The sequence below is a fragment of the Cetorhinus maximus genome, chromosome 5 (assembly GCF_964194155.1).
Source record: "Cetorhinus maximus chromosome 5, sCetMax3.hap1.1, whole genome shotgun sequence".
Lineage (NCBI taxonomy): Eukaryota > Metazoa > Chordata > Chondrichthyes > Lamniformes > Cetorhinidae > Cetorhinus > Cetorhinus maximus.
In genome coordinates this window covers 165,271,682-165,293,196 of record NC_135883.1, presented here as the reverse complement: position 1 = coordinate 165,293,196, position 21,515 = coordinate 165,271,682, and the positions used below count along the sequence as shown (strand labels likewise).

Here is a 21,515-nt window from a genome sequence, read left to right as displayed (position 1 = left end):
TACGGCTAACACACTGGCATCTACCTGGTTTATGTGGAAAATTGCCCAGCTATGTCCTGTACACAAAAAGCAGGACAAATCTAACCAGGCCAATTACTGCCCCTTCAGTTTGCTCTCGATCGCCAGTAAAGCAAAGGGGTGATCAACAGTGCTATCAAGCGGCACTTTTTCAGCAATAACCTGCTCACTGACGCCCAGTTTAGGATCTGCCAAGGCCACTCAGCTCCTGACCTCATTACAGCCTTCGTTTAAACATGGACAAAATGGCCGAACTCCTGAGGTGAGGTGAGAGTGTCTGCCCTTGACATCAAGGCCACATTTGACCGAGTGTGGCATCAAGGAGCCCTAGCAAAACTGGAGTCAATGGGAATCAGGGGGAATCTCTCTGCTGATTGGAGTCATGTCTAGCGCAAAGGAAGATGGTTGTGATCGCTGGAGGTCAGTCATCTAAGCTCCAGGACATCACTGCAGGAGTTCCTCAGGGTAGTGTCCTGGGCCCAACTATCTTCAGTTGCTTCATCAATGACCTTCCTTCCATTCTAAGGTCAGAAGTGGGGATGTTCACTGATGATTGCACAATGTCCAGCACCGTTCGTGACGACTCAGACATTGAAGCAGTCCATGTCCAGATGACCAGACAATGAACAGGACTAGCCATACAAATACTGTGGCTACTAGAGCAAGTCAGGAGCTAGGAATTGTGTGACAAGTAACTACCTCCTGACTCCCCAAAGCGTGTCCACCATCTACAAGGCACAAGTGAAGAGTGTGATGGAATACTCCCCACTTGCCTGGATGAGTGCAGCTCCCACAACACTCAAGAAGCTTGACACCATCCAGGACAAAGCAGCCCGCTTGATTGGCACCACATCCACAAACATTCACTTCCTCCAGCACCGACACACAGTGGCAGCAGTGTGTACCATCTACAAGATGCACTGCAGGGCGCCTTCGGCAGCACCTCCCAAACCCACGCCCACTATCACCTGGAACGACAAGGGCAGCAGATAGATGGGAACACCACCACCTGCAAGTTCCCCTCCAAGCCATTCACCATCCTGACTTGGAAATATATCACTGTTCTTTCACTGTCACTGGGTCAAAATCCTGGAACTCCCTTCCTAACAGCACTGTGGGTGTACCTACACCACATGGACTGCAGCGGTTCAAGAAGGCAGCTCACCACCACCTTCTTAATGGCAACTAGGGATGGGCAATAAATGCTGGCCTTGCCAGCGATGCCCACATCCTGTGAATGAATGATAAAAAGAAACTTTCCAACATGATGGGAATGGGTTGGAGAGGTGGATGTTTTACAGGCAAGGGGAGGCAAGTTTGGGTGCTTGCGAGGAGTTAAATCTCCTAAAAGTGACATCGGGTGACATCATTCTGTCATTTACACCTGATCTAGGCACATCTTTTGTTTCATAATTTGACCTTGCACAGCCAACCAGCATGTCATTTAATCTCTCCTCTCCTGCACCTGATCACAGACCTTCCCTTTTGCTCTTTTCCCACTCTCCCCCTTTCACTTGCTTAAACCTATTGCACTTTAGCTTTAAGTTTTTTCAAAAAATGTATTCAACCATGGGATGTGAACATCCCAACAGACCAAAATTTATTGTCCATCCCTAATTTTCCTTGAGAAGGTGGTGTAGTCCATGTGGCTTAGATAGGGAGGGAGTTCTAGGATTTTGACTCACGACGGGTTCCAGTTAAGGCACAGTGATATAGTTCTAAATCAGGGTGCTGAGTGAACTGGAGCAGAACTTGTAGGTGGTGTTGTTCCCATGAGTCTGCTGCCCTTGTGCTATCAAAGAAGTATTGGTGAATTGCTGCAGTGCATCTTATAGATAGTGGCAATAGTGTGTGCTGTGTATGGGTGGAAAGAGTGGATGTTTAAGGTGGTGGATGGGGTGCCAATCAAGAGGGCTGTTTTGTCCTGGATGGTGTCAAGCTTCTCGAGTGTTAATGGAGCTGCAGGCAAGTAGAGACTGTACCATCACACTGACCTATGCCTTGTTGATGTGGACAGGATTTGGGGAGGCAGGAAGTGAGTTACTTTCCACGGGGGTTGAATTCCCAGCAACTGACCTGCTGTTGTAACCATGGTATTAGTATGTCTGGTCCAGTTCAGTTTCTGGTCAATGGTAACCCCAAGGTTGTTGTTGTGGGATTCAGGGATGACAATGCTATAGAATGTCATGGGGAGATGGTTAGATTCTCTTGTTGGAGATGGTCATTGCCTAGCAATTGTGTGGCACAAATGTTACTTGCCACTTGTCAGCCCAAGTCTGAATGTTGTCCAGGCCTTGCTGCATTTGGACATGGACTGCTTCAGTATCTGAGGAGTCACAAATGGTGCTGAACATTGTGCAATCATCAGGGAATATCCCCACATCTGACCTTATAATGGAAGGAAGGTCATTGATGAAGCAGCTAAAGATGGTACTGATGAAAGGCCACAGACCTGAAACACTAACTCCACAAATGCTGCTGAACTTGCTAAATATTTCCAACATTTTCTGTATTAATTGATTTGCTTATTTAGTGTTTGGAGAAAACTTCGGAGCCAGCAGATTAACCACCTCATCTATCCATCATCTGAGTCTCTTTTTAAATATTGGTGTAAATGCATTACTTTAAAATAAATTTACAAGTAACTTGTTTTCCCAAATAAAAATAGCTGGAAAAACTTAGCAGGTCTGACAGCATCTGCGGAGAGGAATACAGTTAACATTTCGAGCCCGTATGACTCTTCATCAGAACTGAGGAAAAATATTTTTATTTTTGTTTCAGATTTCCAGCATCTGCAGTATTTTGCTTTTATCTTGTTTTCCCAAGATGTCTCTGTGGGGAAAATAATCAGTGTTCCAAATTATGGTCTGTGCTTGTGCAGTGCAGAAAGAGCTTCATTCTGTAATCAGTGATGTAGTTGGTCTTGTGTTATATGCTGACAATGGCTGAAAACATAATGTAATTGGCCTCTAACACCAGTTCACCCCAAAAACTTGCCAAGCATTCTTAAGAAAAGATATACTTCTGTGAAGCCTTGGCTTCATGTACTAAAGTATGGCACCACTGAAGGGTGCAACGTAGTTTCTCACTCATGATTTTTCTTAAATGTTCCTAATGACAAGTAGAGATTAAATGTGCTCTGGTGAATAAAACAAGTTGGTGTGTCACCATTGATTTACAGCACAATTTCATTTGTCACTTGAAGGCTGATTTTTTTCTTATTGTTTTACAGCACCATTAATATAAGAGCTGAGACCAATCCTATTCTCTTACCCCACCCCCTGCAAAATATTCACATTTGCACAAGCAGATACCAACCCCCCCATCCTAACTCCTACAAGGCTGAGATGAGTTAACTTAGTACAGATCCGGTCTCAATTGTTCATTACCAAATCAGCTGGTTGCATCTATCTACTGAGCCATCAGGGAGCTAATTGTTCAACAACCAGCCTGCAGACTGCAATTTATGGCATACTTGAAGCATAGGTGCCTCTGTGTTCCTGGAAGAGCCAGAGCACATGATAGATTATTAGGTTGTAACTACGTAGCTGGATGCCGCATAATAATGTTGCGCTTTCTCTGTGTCAGCTGTTTGCTGTCCCCAGTGTGTGAAATCATGTTCATCTTTTTCCCACTAAGTGACTGTGCCAGTATTGTGCAGATCTAATCCCTCTCAATATTGTGCTTTCTTTTTTACTTGCCTATTTATTCCCCCTTAATTTCCCTTTTGAATATACTAACCCCATCTGAAAGGCTGGATAGGGATCTGTTCCTATATTCGCAGATTTCCACCAATAATTTGACACCTGAATTGTCATAAGCAACCTGGGGCATTCGCCCTTCTTGTGGCTTAGTGTTTCATGTCTTGACTGACCCATGACAGATTTATGCTTCACCATGTGGGAATGGGTGCTTGTGCTTGTACCTCAGTGTGTACTTTGACATACTACCCCATTGTTCTGATGAAGAGTTGCCACTAAAGTATCAGCAGATCCTTTTTTCACGTTCTGACTGACTACTGCCAATTTCCAGCTTTCATGATTTCCCTTAATCTGTTGCAACATGTACTTCCCATACTGTGCTGATGTAACAAATACTCTCTTGTCTCCTTTCAGATTGCTGAAGGTGTGCTGGTCTACTCGATGCAAATGGAACAGCTGGAAAATATTTGCTCATTTGATCACCTTTGTGCTTGACCCAAAATAAACTTTGCCTTCGAACAACTGTAAGTCTTTTTGGGGTTTTTGACTGAGAATTATGTAATATGGTAGGGTTGAGAAGGATAGCATGTTGCATGACAGTTCGATAATGAACTCCAAAGTAGCATAGTAGGATAAGCAGCTGAGCACATGATGCTAAACAGTTCTGATTCCATCACTGACTTAACTCCAGCTTATTTGCCTTGGTGGACGAAGTTTTAGTTTATTCTTGGGTGGAATGTGAGACTGAGCATGGTATTAAACTATAAGTGGGAGGAAGTGGGGAATGATTCACATTAGACTCATAGTGCCTCTAACATTAACACAAACTGAATCACAGGATCTTGCAGCATAGAGGAAACCATTTAGCCCATTGTGCCTGTGCTGGATGGAGGAGTGTATTCAGTACCAAATGGTGCTGACAAGAAGAAGTGATGTAAAGGCCCTAAAAGAGCCCATTCATTATGGGTGCATGGTGAAAATATGTTTCACATCGGCACTTTTTGTTGCTGCTTGTGGCAAATTTTGTGCTAATATGGTGGAAAATAGTTTTGGATGTGATTATTTGGCATTCACCTGAAATATTCAGTAAACGTCAACCTATTAACAACAGGTTGTACCTCAAAGATATATAGTCCAAAAACTAGTTACTCTGATTTTGTATAGATCTTAGCTGAGGCCACAATTTTTCATACCTTACCTTCAAAGGAATGTCTTGATGAATATTAGAAATAGGATTGAGGATTATAAGGATATATGCAGACAGAGATGATTTAATGCTGAGGAGGATGTGACTGTACAAAAGCAAAACACTGCAAAAGCTGTAAATCTGAAATAAATGCAGAAAATGCTGAAAATACTCAGGCAACATCTGTGGAGAGAAACGGAGTTCACATTTCAGTTATCACCCTGAACTGTAAACTTTGCTAATTCTCTCTCCACAGATGCTGTGTATTTCCAACATTTTCTTTAGCACATGATGGTTCCTGCTTTCTTGGCACTGGACAAAGGAAGGTGAGGGGCGGTCAAGTATAAATAGTGTAAGATGTAAGGTCAGAGGCTCTGAAATACAATATTGCTTGATTTGGACAAACTACAGAAATCTTCCCACAGGAGATGAAATAAGGCCCATGGTTCATTTCTTACAGCAGTGACTATACTTTTAAAAAAGCAAAGGACTTCAATTTGGGATGGGTTGTATAATGTGGTATATAAATGCAAGTCTTTCATTTTTATAGAATAAATTGCCCATATATGCTGAACAGACTTTTACCAATCTGTGCTTTGTGTTCTCACAATCAGCTGCTCATTGCTATCAATGAATTTCAGGGAGGAGAGAGGTGCAGAGATTTTGTTTTGTTCATGGGATGTGGGCGTTGCTGGCCAGGCCAGCATTTGTTGCCTATCCCCTAATTCAGAGGGCATTTAAGAGTCTGGAGTCACATGTAGCCCAGAACAGGTAAGGACAGCAGATTTCCTTCCTAAAGGACATTAGTGAACCTGGTGGGTTTTTACAACAATTGAGTGGCTTCATGGCCATCATTCGATTCTTAATTACAGATTTTTATTGAATTTGAATTCTACCATCTGCCGTGGCGGAATTCAAACCCAGGTTCCCAGAGCATTAGCCTGAGTCTCTGGATTACTAGTCTAGCAGCAATACCACTACGCTATTGCCTCCCCCCTGATCTGTCCTGCTTCCATGCCCAACCTGAAAAATACCAAGGTTGTAGTGATGAGTTGTAGTGATGAGCTGTGTATTGTTAATATGAACACATGAAGCACCGTGCACTACAGGCTCTATTCCTGAAATATTCCTTTCAAGCACTTAATAAAAACATTATACATTCAAAATTACAACTGCTGTGCAATTCCTATTTCAAAAAATAAGGTATCCACTCAAGTGAGATACCTGTTTACTATTATAAATGGAACTCGAAGACAGCATCAAAACTGTGACTATGAAAAATTTATGTTGGCAGCTCAGAAACTTATAATTGAGTTTCCAAAAGCAGCATATATAAACAAAGAAAAAAGCAGTGATATTGCTCATTACAAGGAGATGAGCATCAGAACAAGTTTTGTTGCAGTAACTGATTTGTAGTGAGTGGTGTCTCGGGCAAGTTTTAAGATCTAGAATGCCTTCCTTGCCTTTCATTTTATTTAGTGCAACTGACCCTAATTTAGATGTGCATAAAAATCCTGAACTTTGGATATGTTAAATTTATTTTCCCCTTTAAGATATAGCTGTAAGCTGAAGGCACTTACCCAGCAAAACATTTTTAAGCAAAGCCTATTACAAAGAATTTCATTGCAATGGGGGTTGATTTTGTGACCTGTGGTTTGTGTGCTCATGTTGTTAACCTCAGTCCTTTGCCTATCTATGAATGACAGTTGGATACCTGTGGGTTACCTTTAGGTTGGAGGCTTCATATGTAATAGTGCAGAGCATCGATCAGTGCTTCAGGTCCATTGCCATCATGTCTTGCATAATCAACAACAACTTATATAATCCTTTGGAAAATGCACTACCAAAATATATACTGTAAAATGTTGTTTTGTGTTTGGTTGTCAGCTTCACCTAGAGAAAAAAAAGCTTGTACTTATACAGTGTGTTTCGTGATCACTGGATGTCTCAAAGTGCTCTATAGCCAGTGGAGCACTTCTGAGGTGCTGTATTGTAATGTAGGAAATTTTGCAGCCAGTTTCCGTATAACAAGCTCCCACAAACAGAAATGTGATAATGACAAGATCATCTTTTTTTTGTGATAAAAGCAAAATACTGCGGATGCTGGAAATCTGAAATAATAACAGAAAATGCTAGAAAAACTCAGCAGGTCTGACAGCATCTGTGGAGAGAGAAACATTTGAAGTCTGTATGACCCTTCTTTCTGTTTTTATTTCTGTTTTTTGTGATGTTGATTAAGGGATAAATATTGGCTAGGGCAGCAGGGGAACTCTGTTCTTTCTCGAAATAATGTCATGGGATCTTTTACATCCACCTGAGAGGATAGATGGGGCCTTGGTTTAACGGCTTACCTGAATACCTGAATTACAGATCATATTTCGCAAACAGCACCTTAAGCAAGTTAAAGAATCCCTGCTTTGTGTAGTACTAAGGTATCATCACCATCGTGAGTTCTCTGTCCAAAGGCAGTTCCGTGGCAATTATTCGCCAATCCATGGCTATATACATTTCGTGACCTTTACTCGGTAGGTGAAGAGGTTGTCCCCTGAGTCTGCCTCAGATGGAATGGGGATTGAACCCTGTGCTGTTGGTATTGAACCACACTCGAACCATCGAGCTAACTGGCCCCCAGGTACTAAAGTATGCAGATCAGAAGATTCCAGTTTGAGCAGTTAGTTGAATTCAGTTTGGCTGCTACAGTTTGCCCTGGAATTCTGCCGCCTATGTTCTAACTCACACCAAGCTCCAACACTGCTGTGCTTGCTGACCTACATTGGCTCTCGGTCCAGCAGCAGCTCAATTTTAAAATTCTGACCCTTGCTTGTCTAGTGGCCTCACCATTCACTACCTATATATTCACTATCTAGCCTCCTCCGCCCTAGTGCCTCTGAGATCTGTGTTTTTTAAATTCTGGCCTATTGTGCGTTCCTGATTTTTTTTATTGCTGCGCATTCGCAGCCATTGTTCTCCACACAGGAAGTGTAAGGGGAGATTTAATCAAGGTGTACAAATTATGAAGCATTGTGATAGCATAAATAAGGAGGAACTGTTTCCAGTGGCCGAAGGGTTGGTAACCGCTGGTCAAAATTTAAGGTAATTGGCAAAAGAACAAGTGGTAATATAAAGGGAATATAATCAATAATAACTTTTTAAAGTGAATTGGATATATCCTCGAAAAGGAAGGAATTTCGAAGGCTATGGGGAAAGAGCAAGGGAGTGGAACTAATTGGATAGCTCTTTCAAAGAGCTGGCACAGGCTTGATGTGTGGTGTCATTCTATGATTTCATAATTGTTAAGTATACATGGGATATTATCACACCATTTGTATGGAATAACTTTCTACTAGAGCTGACTTAGCAGTGGGCAAAAATATCATATTTATTAATTTCTTACATTGCTGTTCAATGTTTCTATCGGCCGAATTTAATGAGGGCGGATGGGGGCCTATGCCTGCCACCAAAACATTGACCCAAGGAAATTAAGCCCTTTTGGGCTCATTAATTGTCCACTTAAGGGCCTCAATTGGCAAAAGGGCGGGAAGCCTTCCAGCCCAGGACTTAAATCGGAGGGAAGCATGGACAATGGAGTTCCCATCTTGCATCCTTCCACCTGATCAAACTGCCACCCCTCCCCCAGCTTGGAACTCCCCTCCAGAGAGAGATTAAATTTTGCCCATGTCTGTTATTTAGTACATTTAAAAAATGGTATTTCAGGAAGGAACTGAAGCTGACCAGGCGGTTTGTGTTGCCAAAGGCTGGCAGCATTACCAGATGTTGGCAATGATGACATTTCCTTCATTTTTATCATGCCAGACTGTAAGAGAGACACAAATTTAAGTAGCAGTATGGTGAGATTTTTCATTTTTTAATATCATGTTTAGTTCTGTTCCTGGCCCATGATTTCTAACTTTAACTCTGTTTGGAAGGGTTAAATAATGAGGGCAGGCTGCATAGACTAGGCTTATATTCCCTTGAGTGTAGAAGATAGAGAGTCACTTAATTGAGGTATTTAAGATTAATAAAGGAGATAATGGGTAAATAGAAAGTATTTTCTCTGGTGAGGATTTAGGCCATTCAGGGATGATATCAGGATGTACTTCTTCACACAAAGGGATGTGGCTCTTGTGCATCCCTAATTTTAAATGCTCCGCTATTGGTAACCATGCTGCCAACTGCCTAGGCTCTAAACTCTGGAATTCCCTACTTAAATCTCTACCACTTTTCCTTCTTTTAAAATGCTCTTTAAAATGCTACCTCTTTGATCAACCTTTTGGTCATCCATCTGTTCGAATATCATCTTGTGCAGCTCATGTGGTAACATACTTGTGAAACGTCTTGGTTCATTTTATTACATTAAAAGCACAATATAGATGCAATTTACCATTGTATGTTTGGAAATATTGGAACTCTTTTTTTTGTCTACCCCCTAAATAAAAAGCTTTTGAGACTGGTTGTGGTTATTGGAGGCCAATTATTGTAGCCCCAGGGCATTGCTGCAGGAGTTCCTCAGGACAATGGCTGGGAATTCTGTGGTGAGTATCTCATCCCCTGACTCCCTAAAGCCTATTCACCCTCTACATGGCACAAGTCAGGAGTGAATACTCTGCACTTGCTTGGACAAAAACTCAAAAAGCTCAGAAGCGTCCAGGATAAGGCAACTGCTTGATCGGCTCCCTTTCCTTAAACATTCAGTTCCTCCACCACAGATGCACAGTGGCAGCAATGTGTACTATCTACAAGGTGCACTGCAGTAACTCACCAAGGCTCTTTCAACAACACCTTCCAAACTCTTGCCCTCTATCACCTAGAAGGACAAGGGCAGCAGATGCATGCCAGCTGAAAGTTCCCTTCCAAGTTACACACCATCAGAAACTATATTACCATTCCTTCGTTGTCACTGGGTCAAAATCCTGGAACTCCCTTCCTAACAGCACTGCGGGTGCACCTATACCACATGGACTGAGTGGTCAAAAAGGCAGCTCACTACCACTTTCAAAAGCAATTAGTGATGGGGAACAAATGCTGGCCTTGCCTGCGAGACTCGTATCCCAGGAATAAATTTAATAAAAACAGCTGTGGGTCAATTGACAATTTCAAAGCTGATATTTAGGCTTTTGTTAGGCAAGAATATTAAGGGTCACAGAATGAACGTGGGCGGATGTAGGTCAAACTGAGATCAACAGTGACCTAATTGAATTGTGGAAAAAGCTTGATGGGCTGAATGGCTTACTCCTGTTGCTTCCTAACTCCTGCCTAACGTAATGGCGGAAGATCCCCATGGAGAGAGCTGAAAGCCACTTTGTTCCACAATGTGAGCATTTGAGGTGCTTCTGTTTTCAACAATCTGTTTTGGTCCTTGCTCCATCCCCTGTCCTGCCTAATTTTTTTCAGGATGAACCAAATAGCACATGATGTCGGCATTCTATTTCTCCTTGAATGGAGCTTCAAACCTTGCATCACTAAGATTCCCTCTTTCTGTCTTCTTAATGCCATCCATTCTGCCTCTGCCTCTATCTAACCCCAACCACTTCCAGAAGACTCAGCCACAGCTTTGCCATCTCAAGGTTCAACTTTTTAAAAAAAAAAATTATTCATTCTCAGGATAAGTGCGCTTCATTGCCCATACCTCATTGCCTTGTGCAGTTGGTGTTGTGTCATCTTATTGAAAGGTTTGATACTACTGAGTAGCTTACTGGGACATTTCAAAGGGTATTTTAAAGTCAGCCATTTTGACGTGGAATTTGTCAGGCCTACATATGCCTAAAAAGCTGGTATCAGTGAAACTGGCATACTAATAGCCTTTAGGAAAGGAAACCAGGAGCCCTTACCTTGTTAGGCCTATAGGTAAAGGCTCCTGGTTTCCTTTCCTGAAGGGCATTAGTGTGCCAGTTTTACTGATACCAGCTTTTTATTTCTAGATTGTCAAACTGAATTCAAAAACCCACGCAGGATTTTGAAGTCTTGTTATACCGACCCACAGAACACTCAATAATGGTCCAACATAGCAGAAAGCGGGCTCCATGATTTTCCGCTGCTGCATTGGAGGCCTTGGTGGCAGAGATGGAGAGGAGGACAGATGTCACCTATTTACATGGACCAGGAGGCTCTCCTGCCAAATTTTGCAAAGACGGTGAGACCAGATAGCTGTGATCCTGGCCTTTGAATTACCAGTCTAGTAATACAGGTAGTATGCTCTCAAATGCTGTCTTGTTGGCCTTCCAAGCCTTACATCAATTCCATTAGATTCAGAACTTTGTCACTCTCATACTTTCATGTATTAATTGCTGCTCACTCTTCACTTCTTGTCTTCACTGACATCCAGTGGCTCCCATGTCTTTTTTTAAAATTCTTTCATGGGATATTGGCTTCACTGGCAAGAATTTGTTTCCCATCCCTAATTGCCCTTGAACTGAGTGGCTTGCTAGGCTGTTTCAAAGGGCAGTTAAGAGTCAAACACATTCCTGTGGGTCTGGAGTCACACGTAGGCCAGACCAAGTAAGGATGGCAGATTAAAACAAAAAACTACTGCGGATGCTGGAAATCCAAAACAAAAACAGAATTACCTGGAAAAACTCAGCAGGTCTGGCAGCATCGGCGGAGAAGAAAAGAGTTGACGTTTCGAGTCCTCATGACTGTTGAAGGGTCATGAGGGCTCGAAACGTCAACTCTTTTCTTCTCCGCCGATGCTGCCAGACCTGCTGAGTTTTTTCAAGGATGGCAGATTTCCTTGCCTAATGTACATTAGTGAACTAGATGGGTTTTTATGACAATCGATGATAGTTTCGTAGTCATCATTAATGAGTCTTATTTTTAGTTCTAGATTTTTCATTCATTCATGGATGTGGGCTTCGCTGGCTGGGCCAGCATTTATTGTCCATCCCTGGTTGCCCTTGAGAAGGTGATGGTGAGTTGCCTTCCTGAACTGCTGCAGTCCATGCGGTGTAGATACACCAACATTGCTGTTAGGAAGTGAGTTCCAGGATTTTGACCCAGTGATTGTGGAGGGACAGCAACATATTTCCAAGTCAGCATCGTGAGCGATTGTAGGGGAACTTCCAGGTGGTGGTGTTCCCAAGTGTCTGCTGCCCTTGTCCTTCTAGATGATAGTGGTCATGGGTTTGGAAGGTGCTGTCTAAGGAGCCTTGGTGAATTTCTGCAGTGCATCTTGTAGATGGTACACACTGCTGCTACTGTGTGTTGGTGATGGAGGGAGTGAATGTTTGTGGATGTGGTGCCAATCAAGCGGGGCTGCTTTGTACTGGACGGTGTTGAGCTTCTTGTGTTGTGGGAGCTGCACTCATCCAGGCAAGCGGGGAGTATTCCATCACACACTCCTGAGCTGTGTCTTGTAGATGGTGGACAGGCTTTAGGGAGTCAGGAAGTGAGTTACTCTCTGCAGGATCCCTAACCTCTGACCTGTTCTTGTAGCCACAGTATTTATATGGCTAGTCCAGTTCAGTTTCTGGTCAGTGGTAACTTCCAGGCTGTTGATAGTAGGAGATTCAGTGATGGTAATGCCATTGAATGTCAAGGGACAATGGTTAGATTCTCTCTTGTTGGAGATGATCATTGCCTGGCACTTGTGTGGTGTGAATGTTACTTGCCACTTGTCAGCCCAAGCCTGGATATTATCCAGGTCTTGATGCATTTGCACATGGACTGCTTCCGAGGAGTCGCAAATAGTGTTGAACATTGCACAATTATCCTCGCACATCCCCACTTCTGACCTTATGATGGAAGGAAGGTCATTGATGAAGCAGCTGAAGATGGTTGGGCTGAGGACATTACCCTGAGGAACTCCTGCAGTGATGTCCTGGAGCTGAGATGACTGACCTCCAACAACCACAACCATCTTCCTTTGTGCTAGGTATGACTCCAACTAGTGGAGAGTTTTCCCCTGATTCCCATTGACCCCAGTTTTGCTAGGGCTCCTTGATGCCACACTCGGTCAAATGCAGCCTTGATGTCAAGGGCAGTCACTCTCACCTCACCTTGGGAGTGCAGCTCTCCTGTTCATGTTTGAACCAAGGCTGTAATGATGTCAGGAACTGAGTGGCCCTGGAAGAACCCAAACTCGAGTCAGTGAGCAGGTTATTGCTAAACAAGTGCCGCTTGATAGCACTGTTGATGACCCCTTCCATTACTTTACTGATGATTGAGAGTAGACTGATGGTGCGGTAATTGGCTGGGTTGGATTAGCCCTGCTCTGTGTACAGGACATACCTGGGCAATTTTCCACATAGGTAGATGCCAGTGTTGTAGTTGTACTGGAACAGCTTGGCTAGGGGTGCAGCAAGTTCTGGAGCACAAGTTTTCAGTACTATTGCTGGAATATTGTCCAGGCCCATAGCCTTTGCACTATCCAGTGCGTCAGCTGTTTCTTGATATCACGTGGAGTGAATTGAACCGGTTGAAGACTGACGTCTGTGATGCTGGGGACCTCCTGGATGGATCATCCACTTGGCACTTCTGGCTGAAGATTGTAGGAAATGCTCTATGCCTAGTGCAAGAAAATGGGATTAGAATAGTTAGGTACTTGTTTGACTGGAGCAGACTCGATGGGCCGAAGGGCCTTTTTCTGTGCTGTAGACCTCTATGACTCTATGAAATGCTTCAGCCTTATCTTTTGCACTGATGTGCTGGGCTCCTCCATCATTAAGGATAGGGATATTTGTGGAGCCACCTCCTCCAGTGAGTTACTTAATTGTCCACCACCATTCATGACTGGATGTGGCGGGATTGCAGACCTTTGATCTGATCTGTTGGTTATGAGATCGCTTAGCTCTATCACTTGCTGCTTATGCCGTTTGGCACGCAAGTAGTCCTGCGTTATAGCTTCACCAGTTAGACACCTCCTTGTTATGGATGCCTGGTGCTGCTCCTGGCATGCCCTTCTGCACTCTTCATTGAACCAGGGTTGATCCCCTGGCTTGATGGTAATGGTTGAATGGCCTATATGCCAGGCCATGAGGTTAAGGATTGTGTTTGAGTACAATTCTGCTGCTGTTGATGGCCCACAGCGCTCCATGGATGTCCAGTCTTGAGTTGCTAGATCTGTTCGAAATCTTTCTCATTTAGTATTGTGGTAGTGTCACACAACACGATGTGAAGGCAGGACTTCGTCTCCACAACAGCTGTGCCAGTGGTCACTCCAACCGATACTGTCATGGGCAGCATCTGCGGCAGGCAGGTTGAAGAGGATGAGTATGTTTTTCCCTCCTTGTTGGTTCCCTCACCACCTGCCGCAAACCCAGTCTAGCAGCTATGTCTTTTAGGACTCAGCCAGCTTAGTCAGTAGTGGTGCTACCGAGCCACTCTTGGTGATGAAGTCCCCCACCAGAGTACATTCTGCACCCTTGGCACCCTCAGTGCTTCCTCCAAGTGGTATTCAACATGGAGGAGCATCGGTTCATCAGCTGAGGGAGGGTAATCAGCAGGAGGTTTCCTTGCCCATGTTTGACCTGATGCCATGAGGGATCCAGAGTCGATGTTGAGGACTCCCAGGCAACTCCCTCTCGATTGTATACCACTGTGCCGCCACCTCTGCTAGATATGTCCTGTCCCACCAGTGGGATGGTGATGGTCTCGTCTAGGGTATAGTTGTATCTTACAGATAATGTCAGGTTGCTGTTGCTTGATTTAGTCTGTGCTCTCCCAATTTTGGCACTGGCCCCCAGTAAGTAAGGAGGACTTTGCAGGGTCGACAGTTGTCAATTCCAGTGCCTAGGTTGATGCTGGGTGGATCATCCGGTTTCATTCCTTTTTTGTGACTTTGTAGCAGTTTGATATGGCTTGCTAGGCCATTTCAGAGGGCATTTGAGGAGTCACATGTAGGCCAGATTTCCTTCCTAAAGGGTTTTTGCCCAGATGGATTTTTAGACTTCTTAATTCCAGATTTTTTTATTGGGTTAAAATTTTACCATCTGCCATGGCGGGATTTGAACCCAGGTCCCCAGAGCATTCCCCTGGGTCTCTGGATTACCACTACGCCATTGTCTCCCCTAGATTTTAGTAATTGAATTTAAATTCCACCAGCTGCCATGATGGGATTTGAACCCGTGTACCCAGAGTATTAGCCTGGGCCTCTGGATTACTAGTCCAGTGACATTCCCACTGTCACCATCTGCAGGGTCTCCCTACAGTCCAGCCCCATCATTACCACACCACCACAAAATTGATTCAAAATCATCCACCTGGTCTGTAAATACCTCCATATCCTTGTCTTGCCTTCTCACTGCAACCTTCCCCAGTTCTATATCCTAATTCATACCCAACACTTTTCTAATTGTATATATCTTTCTTTCTCTACTTCCCATTTCTGTCACACTACTTTTAAGAGCCTACGCAAAGCTGATGATCAACTGTGCCTTTGGTCACCATTGTTGCACCCCTCCCTACCAAACCTTCTCATCTCTTGTTACTGCTCAATGTCCATTTCTCTCATGTTTTAAGTAACCATATCATGTTTCGCCTGTTAAAGGTGCTGAATGCAGACATGGACTGCAGTGGTTCAGGAAGGTAGTTCACCACCTTCTCGAGGGCAATTAGGGATTAGGAAATAAATGTTGGTCTAGCCAGTGATTCCCACATCCTATCAATGAATAATGAAAAATAAGTTGTTAGAGCATATTTTTGCGCTGAAACCCAGCATTCCACCAGTTCACCATGGACAAGTCAGTGTAGTGTACATTGGCATAAAATAAATGCTGAGAAGAAATCTGTTTTAATCCTGATTTACTGTAAATGGATTTGTCAACATAAATTGGAAGTGGGATTTTATAGCATCTATGAGCAAGACTTGAGTCAACTGGGATGTTTCTGTTCTGTGGCATGCCTTCAGAATGGCACAGATGTCATATAAATATGGAATCTGCAGCAGGCAAATAACAGGAAATCACAGAATTCCTCATGAGCAGGAAGGCTAATGTTTGCTGTCTGTTTTCCACTGCTGTAATATAGAAAATCAGTCTCAGTTGAGACTATGCCAGGTTTCTAAAACTGGGGAAAATAGTTTCATATTTTTCATATAATTATGCTGTACATTACTTTCAGTAAGGGTTTGGTGAAGTGTAACAGTGGTTGTGTGAACTGTTAATTCTATGTTTAGGTGAACTGTGAAAAAACATCCAATAGTATAACAATAAACTTAGCAGCCAAATTCTGAGGTTGGAGAAAGCATTTAGAACTGTGTGGTACCAGGATTGAAAGCCTTGTGTTTACTGATCTGTAATTGGAACTGTAATTGTGTTTGATAAGGTTAATGTGCAAGGTAAGGGCTCATGGAGTTGATGGTAATTTGGTGGAGGATTGGTTAATGGACAAGAAACAGTAGAGATAAATGGACATTTTCAAGTTGGAACACTACTGGCGTGCTGCAAGAGTCAGTGCTGGGGCCTCAGCTATTTACAATCTATATTAATGACTTAAATGAAAGGACTGAGGATAATGTATCCAAGTTTTCTGATGATACAAAGCTAGTTAGAAATGTAAACTGTGAGGAGGACACAGAGAGGTTGCAAAGAGATGTAGGCAGACTAAGTGAGTGAACAACAAGGTGGCAGATGGAGCATTTGTGGGGAAGTGTGAGGTTATTCACTTGGGTGTACTCCTACAAGGAAAACAGAAAGTTAGCATGCAGGTACAACAAGTGATTAAGACAGCAAATGGCATGTTGTCCTTTATTGCAAGGGGATTGGAGCATGCTATGACATGGCAGATGGTATTTGCCAAGCTGACCAAATCCCAAAGGGAAAATTGGCCACGCATTCACAACGATTTTGCAATTTGTATTTATTACAAGAAGGTTTGTGCACTGAAGGCAGAAGTATTGAGTCCATTGCCACCTTTAGAGATTTTAAAGATTAAATTAAAACATTTATTAAGAAAAGAAAACTTAAACACACACAAGATTACAGTTACACAGTTGTTTAGTCTTATAACAGTTTCCAAAATTTCTACTTAACTAGACTCCCAACTACACATCCCTTTCAGGCAACAGTCCAAAATAGATTCTTAATCTACAGAACACCCAGCAAGGTTACCGCAAACATCCACTATAAGGGAAGTTTCTATAAGGGAGATATTTCACAGCTTCTCTCCTCACTCGCCAGTGAAACTACAAAATCTTTTAACACAACTTTGGTTACTGGAACTGGAACAGCAAACTTCTCCAGGGTTGCGAGAGGCTTTTTCCCACAAGTCTGTTTCACACAGTCACCTTTCAAGATCTCACATGACCGCACCCCATACAGCTTTCCATCCTTCTTTAAATATATTTCCTCCTTTTTGATCTGTAAATTTCCACCTTGGGCAGTCAGGAGGTGAGTTACTCTCTGCAGAATCCCTAGCCTCTGACCTGCTCTTGCAGCCACAGTATTTACATGGCTAGTCCAGTTCAGTTTCGGGTCATTGGTAACCCCCTGGATGTTGATCTAGTTAAGCAATCCTTGAATTGGGAGCATCTCTGTTTCAACAGTGGCTTGTGAAAAAAAACTTGCGCAGTTTCTTTACAGGCCTGCTCTTGATGCGTGTTTCTTAAAAATATACTGTTAGTTTCTGATGGACATTCTGAGCCTCACACTCTTTATAGTTTAATCTTGTTGGTTAGAAAACTCTTGTAGTGCAACATACACAGTCAATTGCTTTGGTGTGCAATCAAATGTCATGTAAATCTGAAGTCAGGCCACAGTTCAACAATGATGTCTGTACAGCACTCCTTACACAGAGATTGGCTACAGCATGACTTTCACAGCATATTAACTGTAAAACATATCCTTAAAAGGTAACCAGCAATTATGTTACTGGGCATTTTTATTGCTAAAACCTTGGCAGTAAGTTAACGGCTCAATTTTAAAAAAGTTATCTATTTTCCTACCCCAAGCCCATATTTTACATCCCTGTCCACCTTTTGCATTCAAGCATCAGGAGGCTGAGGACAGGGACCCTAGCTGATTCTGTGGTCCTAAGGTTTTATGACCATACAAGTTCCCTAATGACACCTCAGCTCACCATCATCATCTTGAGAGCAATTTGGGATGGGCAATAAATGCTGGGCTAGCCAGCGACGTCCACATCACGTGACGAATAAAATAAAAGCTTGAGATCAGCCGACTTGGCACAGCCTGAAGATCAAACCTGGGGTCTTCCTTTTCTATATGTCTTGCTGGAACTAACCGCTGAAAAACTGGGGCGTTTTGACCTGCTTTAAACCCACACAAGGGGTGATAGGTCTTACATGGAATCAGTAGTTACTGAGCAAAAGGAGGGGATTAATTGGAAGGAGAACTCAAAGAACAAAGAAAAGTACAGCACAGGAACAGGCCCTTTGGCCCTCCAAGCTTGCGCCAATCATATTGCCTGTCAAACTAAAACATTTTGCACTTCCATATCCCTCTATTCCCATCCTATTCATGTATTTGTCAAGCTGCCTCTTAAACACCACTATCGTACCTGCTTCCACCACCTCCTCTGGCAGCGAATTCCAGATACTCACCACCCTCTGTGTAAAAAAAATTTGCCCCGCACATCTCCTCTAAAGTTTTCTCCTCTCACCTTAAATCTATGTCCCCTAGTAATTGACTCTTCCATCCTGTGAAAAAGCTTCTGACTATCTACTCTGTCCATGCCACTCATAATTTTGTAAACTTCTGTCAAGTTGCCCCTCAATCTCCGTCGCTCTAGTGAGAACAATCCGAGTTTCTCCTACCTCTCCTCATAGCTAATAACCTCTAGACCAGGCAGCATCCTGGTAAACCTCCTCTGCACCCTCTCCAATGCCTCCATATCCTTCTGGTAACGTTGCGACCAGAATTGCAAGCACTATTCCAAGTGTGGCCTAACCAAGGTTCTATACAGCTGCAGCATGACTTCCCAGCTTTTATGCTCAATACCCCTGCCGATGAAGGCAAGCATGCCATATGCCTTCCTGACTACCTTATCCACCTGCGTTGCCACTTTCAGTGACCTGTGGACCTGTACACCCAGATCCCTCTGCCAGTCGATGCACTTAAGGGTTCTGCCATTTACTGTGTAATTCCTGCCTGTATTAGACCGTCCAAAATGCATTACCTCGCATTTGTCTGGATTAAACTCCATCTGCCATTTCTCCGCCCAAGTCTCCAACCGATCTATATCTCATTGTATCCTTTGACAATCCTCTTCACTATCTGCAACTCCTCCAACCTTAGTGTCATCTGCAAATTTACTAATTAGCCCAGTTACATTTTCCTCCAAATCATTTACATATACTACAAACAGCAAAGGTCCCAGCACTGATCCCTGCGGAACCACTAGTCACAGCTCTCCATTTAGAAAAGCACCCTTCCACTGCTACACTCTGTCTTCTATGACCAAGCCAATTCTGTCTCCATCTTGCCAGCTCACCTCTGATCCTGTGCGACTTTACCTTCTGTACCAGTCTGCCATGAGGGACCTTGTCAATGGCCTTACTGAAATCCATGTAGATAACATCCACTGCCCTTCCATCGTCGATCATCTTTGTCACTTCCTCGAAAAACTCGATCAAGTTAGTGAGATATGACCTCCCCTTCACAAAACCATGCTGCCTCTCGCTAATACGTACATTTGCTTCCAAATGGTAATAAATCCTGTCACGAAGAATCTTCTCCAATAATTTCTCTACCACTGAGGTAAGGCTCATCGGCCTATAATTTCCTGGATTATCCCTGCTACCCTTCTTAAACAATGGAACAACATTGGCCATTCTCCAGTCCTCTGGGACCTCACCTGTAGCCAGTAAGGATACAAAGATTTCTGTCAAGGCCCCAGCAATCTCCTCCCTTGCCTCCCTCAGTACTCTGGGGCAGATCCCATCTGGCCTTGGGGACTTACCAACCTTAATATTCTTCAAGATGCCTAACACCTCTTTTTTGATCTCAACATGATCCAGGCTATCTACACACTCTTCCCTAGACAAATCGACCGCTAAGTCCTTCTTTTTGGTGAATACTGATGAGAAGTACTCATTTAGTACCTCTCCCATTTCTTCTGGCTCCACACACAGATTCCCACCTCTGCCCCTGAGTGGGCCTACCCTATCCCTGGCTACCCTCTTGCTTTTTACATATGTATAAAAGGCCTTGGGATTTTCCTTAATCCTGGTTGCCAATGACTTTTCTTGACACCTTTTAGCCCTCCTGACTCCTTGCTTAAGTTTCTTCCTACTTTCTTTATATTCTCCACGGGCTTCTCCTTCGTCAGTTGGATTATTGGAGATCACCTATTGTATGTTTCCCTCAGCAGGATTCCCCCTGACGTGATCTCTCCAACTGCACCCACTCTGCTAACCTTTATCAGAAAAAGGTTATTTGAAAAGCACTTTTGATTAATGTGAGATGAGGGGGATGTCTGGGTACATAGCAATTATTTTAAAAAATGATGTTTCAAAACAATTACAGTTTTCCCTGCTTGGGACTAAAGCCAAGCTATTTGAAGAATGAAAAGTTGCAGGATTTTGGGAATAGAGCAGATGTGGGACTAATTGAATATTTCTCTCAAAGAGCAAGCACAGGCATGATGGGCGGAATGGCTTCCTACTATGCTTTTTGATTTTCTGATTTTATTATCTTAGTCCTAGTTCATGTATTAAAACATTGCAATAAAATTATTGAAACACAAACCTTCAGGCTCACTTTGAAATGCAAGATGATTTCCTCATTTAGCATTAGGCTGGATAGCTCTCTTTCGGCTGGCAAAAGTATGATAGGCCCAATGGCCGCCTCTTATGCTGTAAGTTTCTGTTCTATTCCTCTGTGCTTTCTGTGTATCTGTATGAAGTGCACATTACTATGAAATATTCCTTACCCTCCATTTTATTTTGATAATTGTAACCATCTTCCTTTAAGCTGCTCCAGTAATGCCAACTTGAGACATTACTTTTAAAAACAAATGTTGAAAACTTTTGAATTCTCAGTTACTGAAAGGTGAAAATTAATGAATGTGTCTTAAGATGCAATCCAGTGAAGCAAGAAGCCATCACTTTATCATCTGTAGGAGCTTTGTGGATATGCTTGCACATTGATCAAGAATTCTTTCCAAAGTAATCCTACCTCCCGAGTAACAGACCCAATTTTTTTTGGGAGTCATTTTAAAAATCTAATGCCTTTTGCTCTCTTCAGAATGAGGGGCTCTCCCTCCTTGGTATGTTGTACATTGCTTGCAAGTGTTGAAGGTTCTTGTTTTTTTTAAAATCCATCCCTCTACTCCTGTTCTTTTTTAATACACTTAAACCACTTTCCTTATCCCAGTTTTGTTGAGTGTCTGGGTTGATGTACTTATGCTCCTTTTAGAAGCAGCAACAAGAAATTCCGTCAGCCGTCTCAATTTCTCTGCTCCTCTCACCCTCTCTAACCTGTAATAGCTGATCTGAAGAAGAGTCATATGGAGTTGAAATGTTATCTCTGTCTGTCTCTCCACAGGTGCTGTCAGACCTGCTGAATTTTTCCAGCAATTTTTGTTTTCCTTACAAGAAATTCCTGTTCATTTCCAAAACCCTGAACTGAATTTACTAGTTAAACACAAGGTTGGAGAATCTAGCTTAAAGCTTCAGAATGGATTTTTAAAAAATGACACTAGTAGAAAGCAACAGGTAC

The 21,515-nt window shown here is 43.0% G+C and overlaps 1 protein-coding gene across 8 annotated transcripts in view; it reads left to right on the top strand.

The window, feature by feature from the left end:
* Positions 1-21,515, top strand: part of disp1 (dispatched homolog 1 (Drosophila)) — a 457,303-nt gene that overhangs the window by 79,270 nt on the left and 356,518 nt on the right. For all 8 annotated transcript variants that reach the window (XM_078542763.1, XM_078542762.1, XM_078542759.1 and 5 more), the window contains one exon: positions 4,134-4,243. The gene's annotated coding sequence lies outside the window, so the exon portion shown is untranslated. The remainder of the gene's footprint in view (positions 1-4,133; positions 4,244-21,515) is intronic.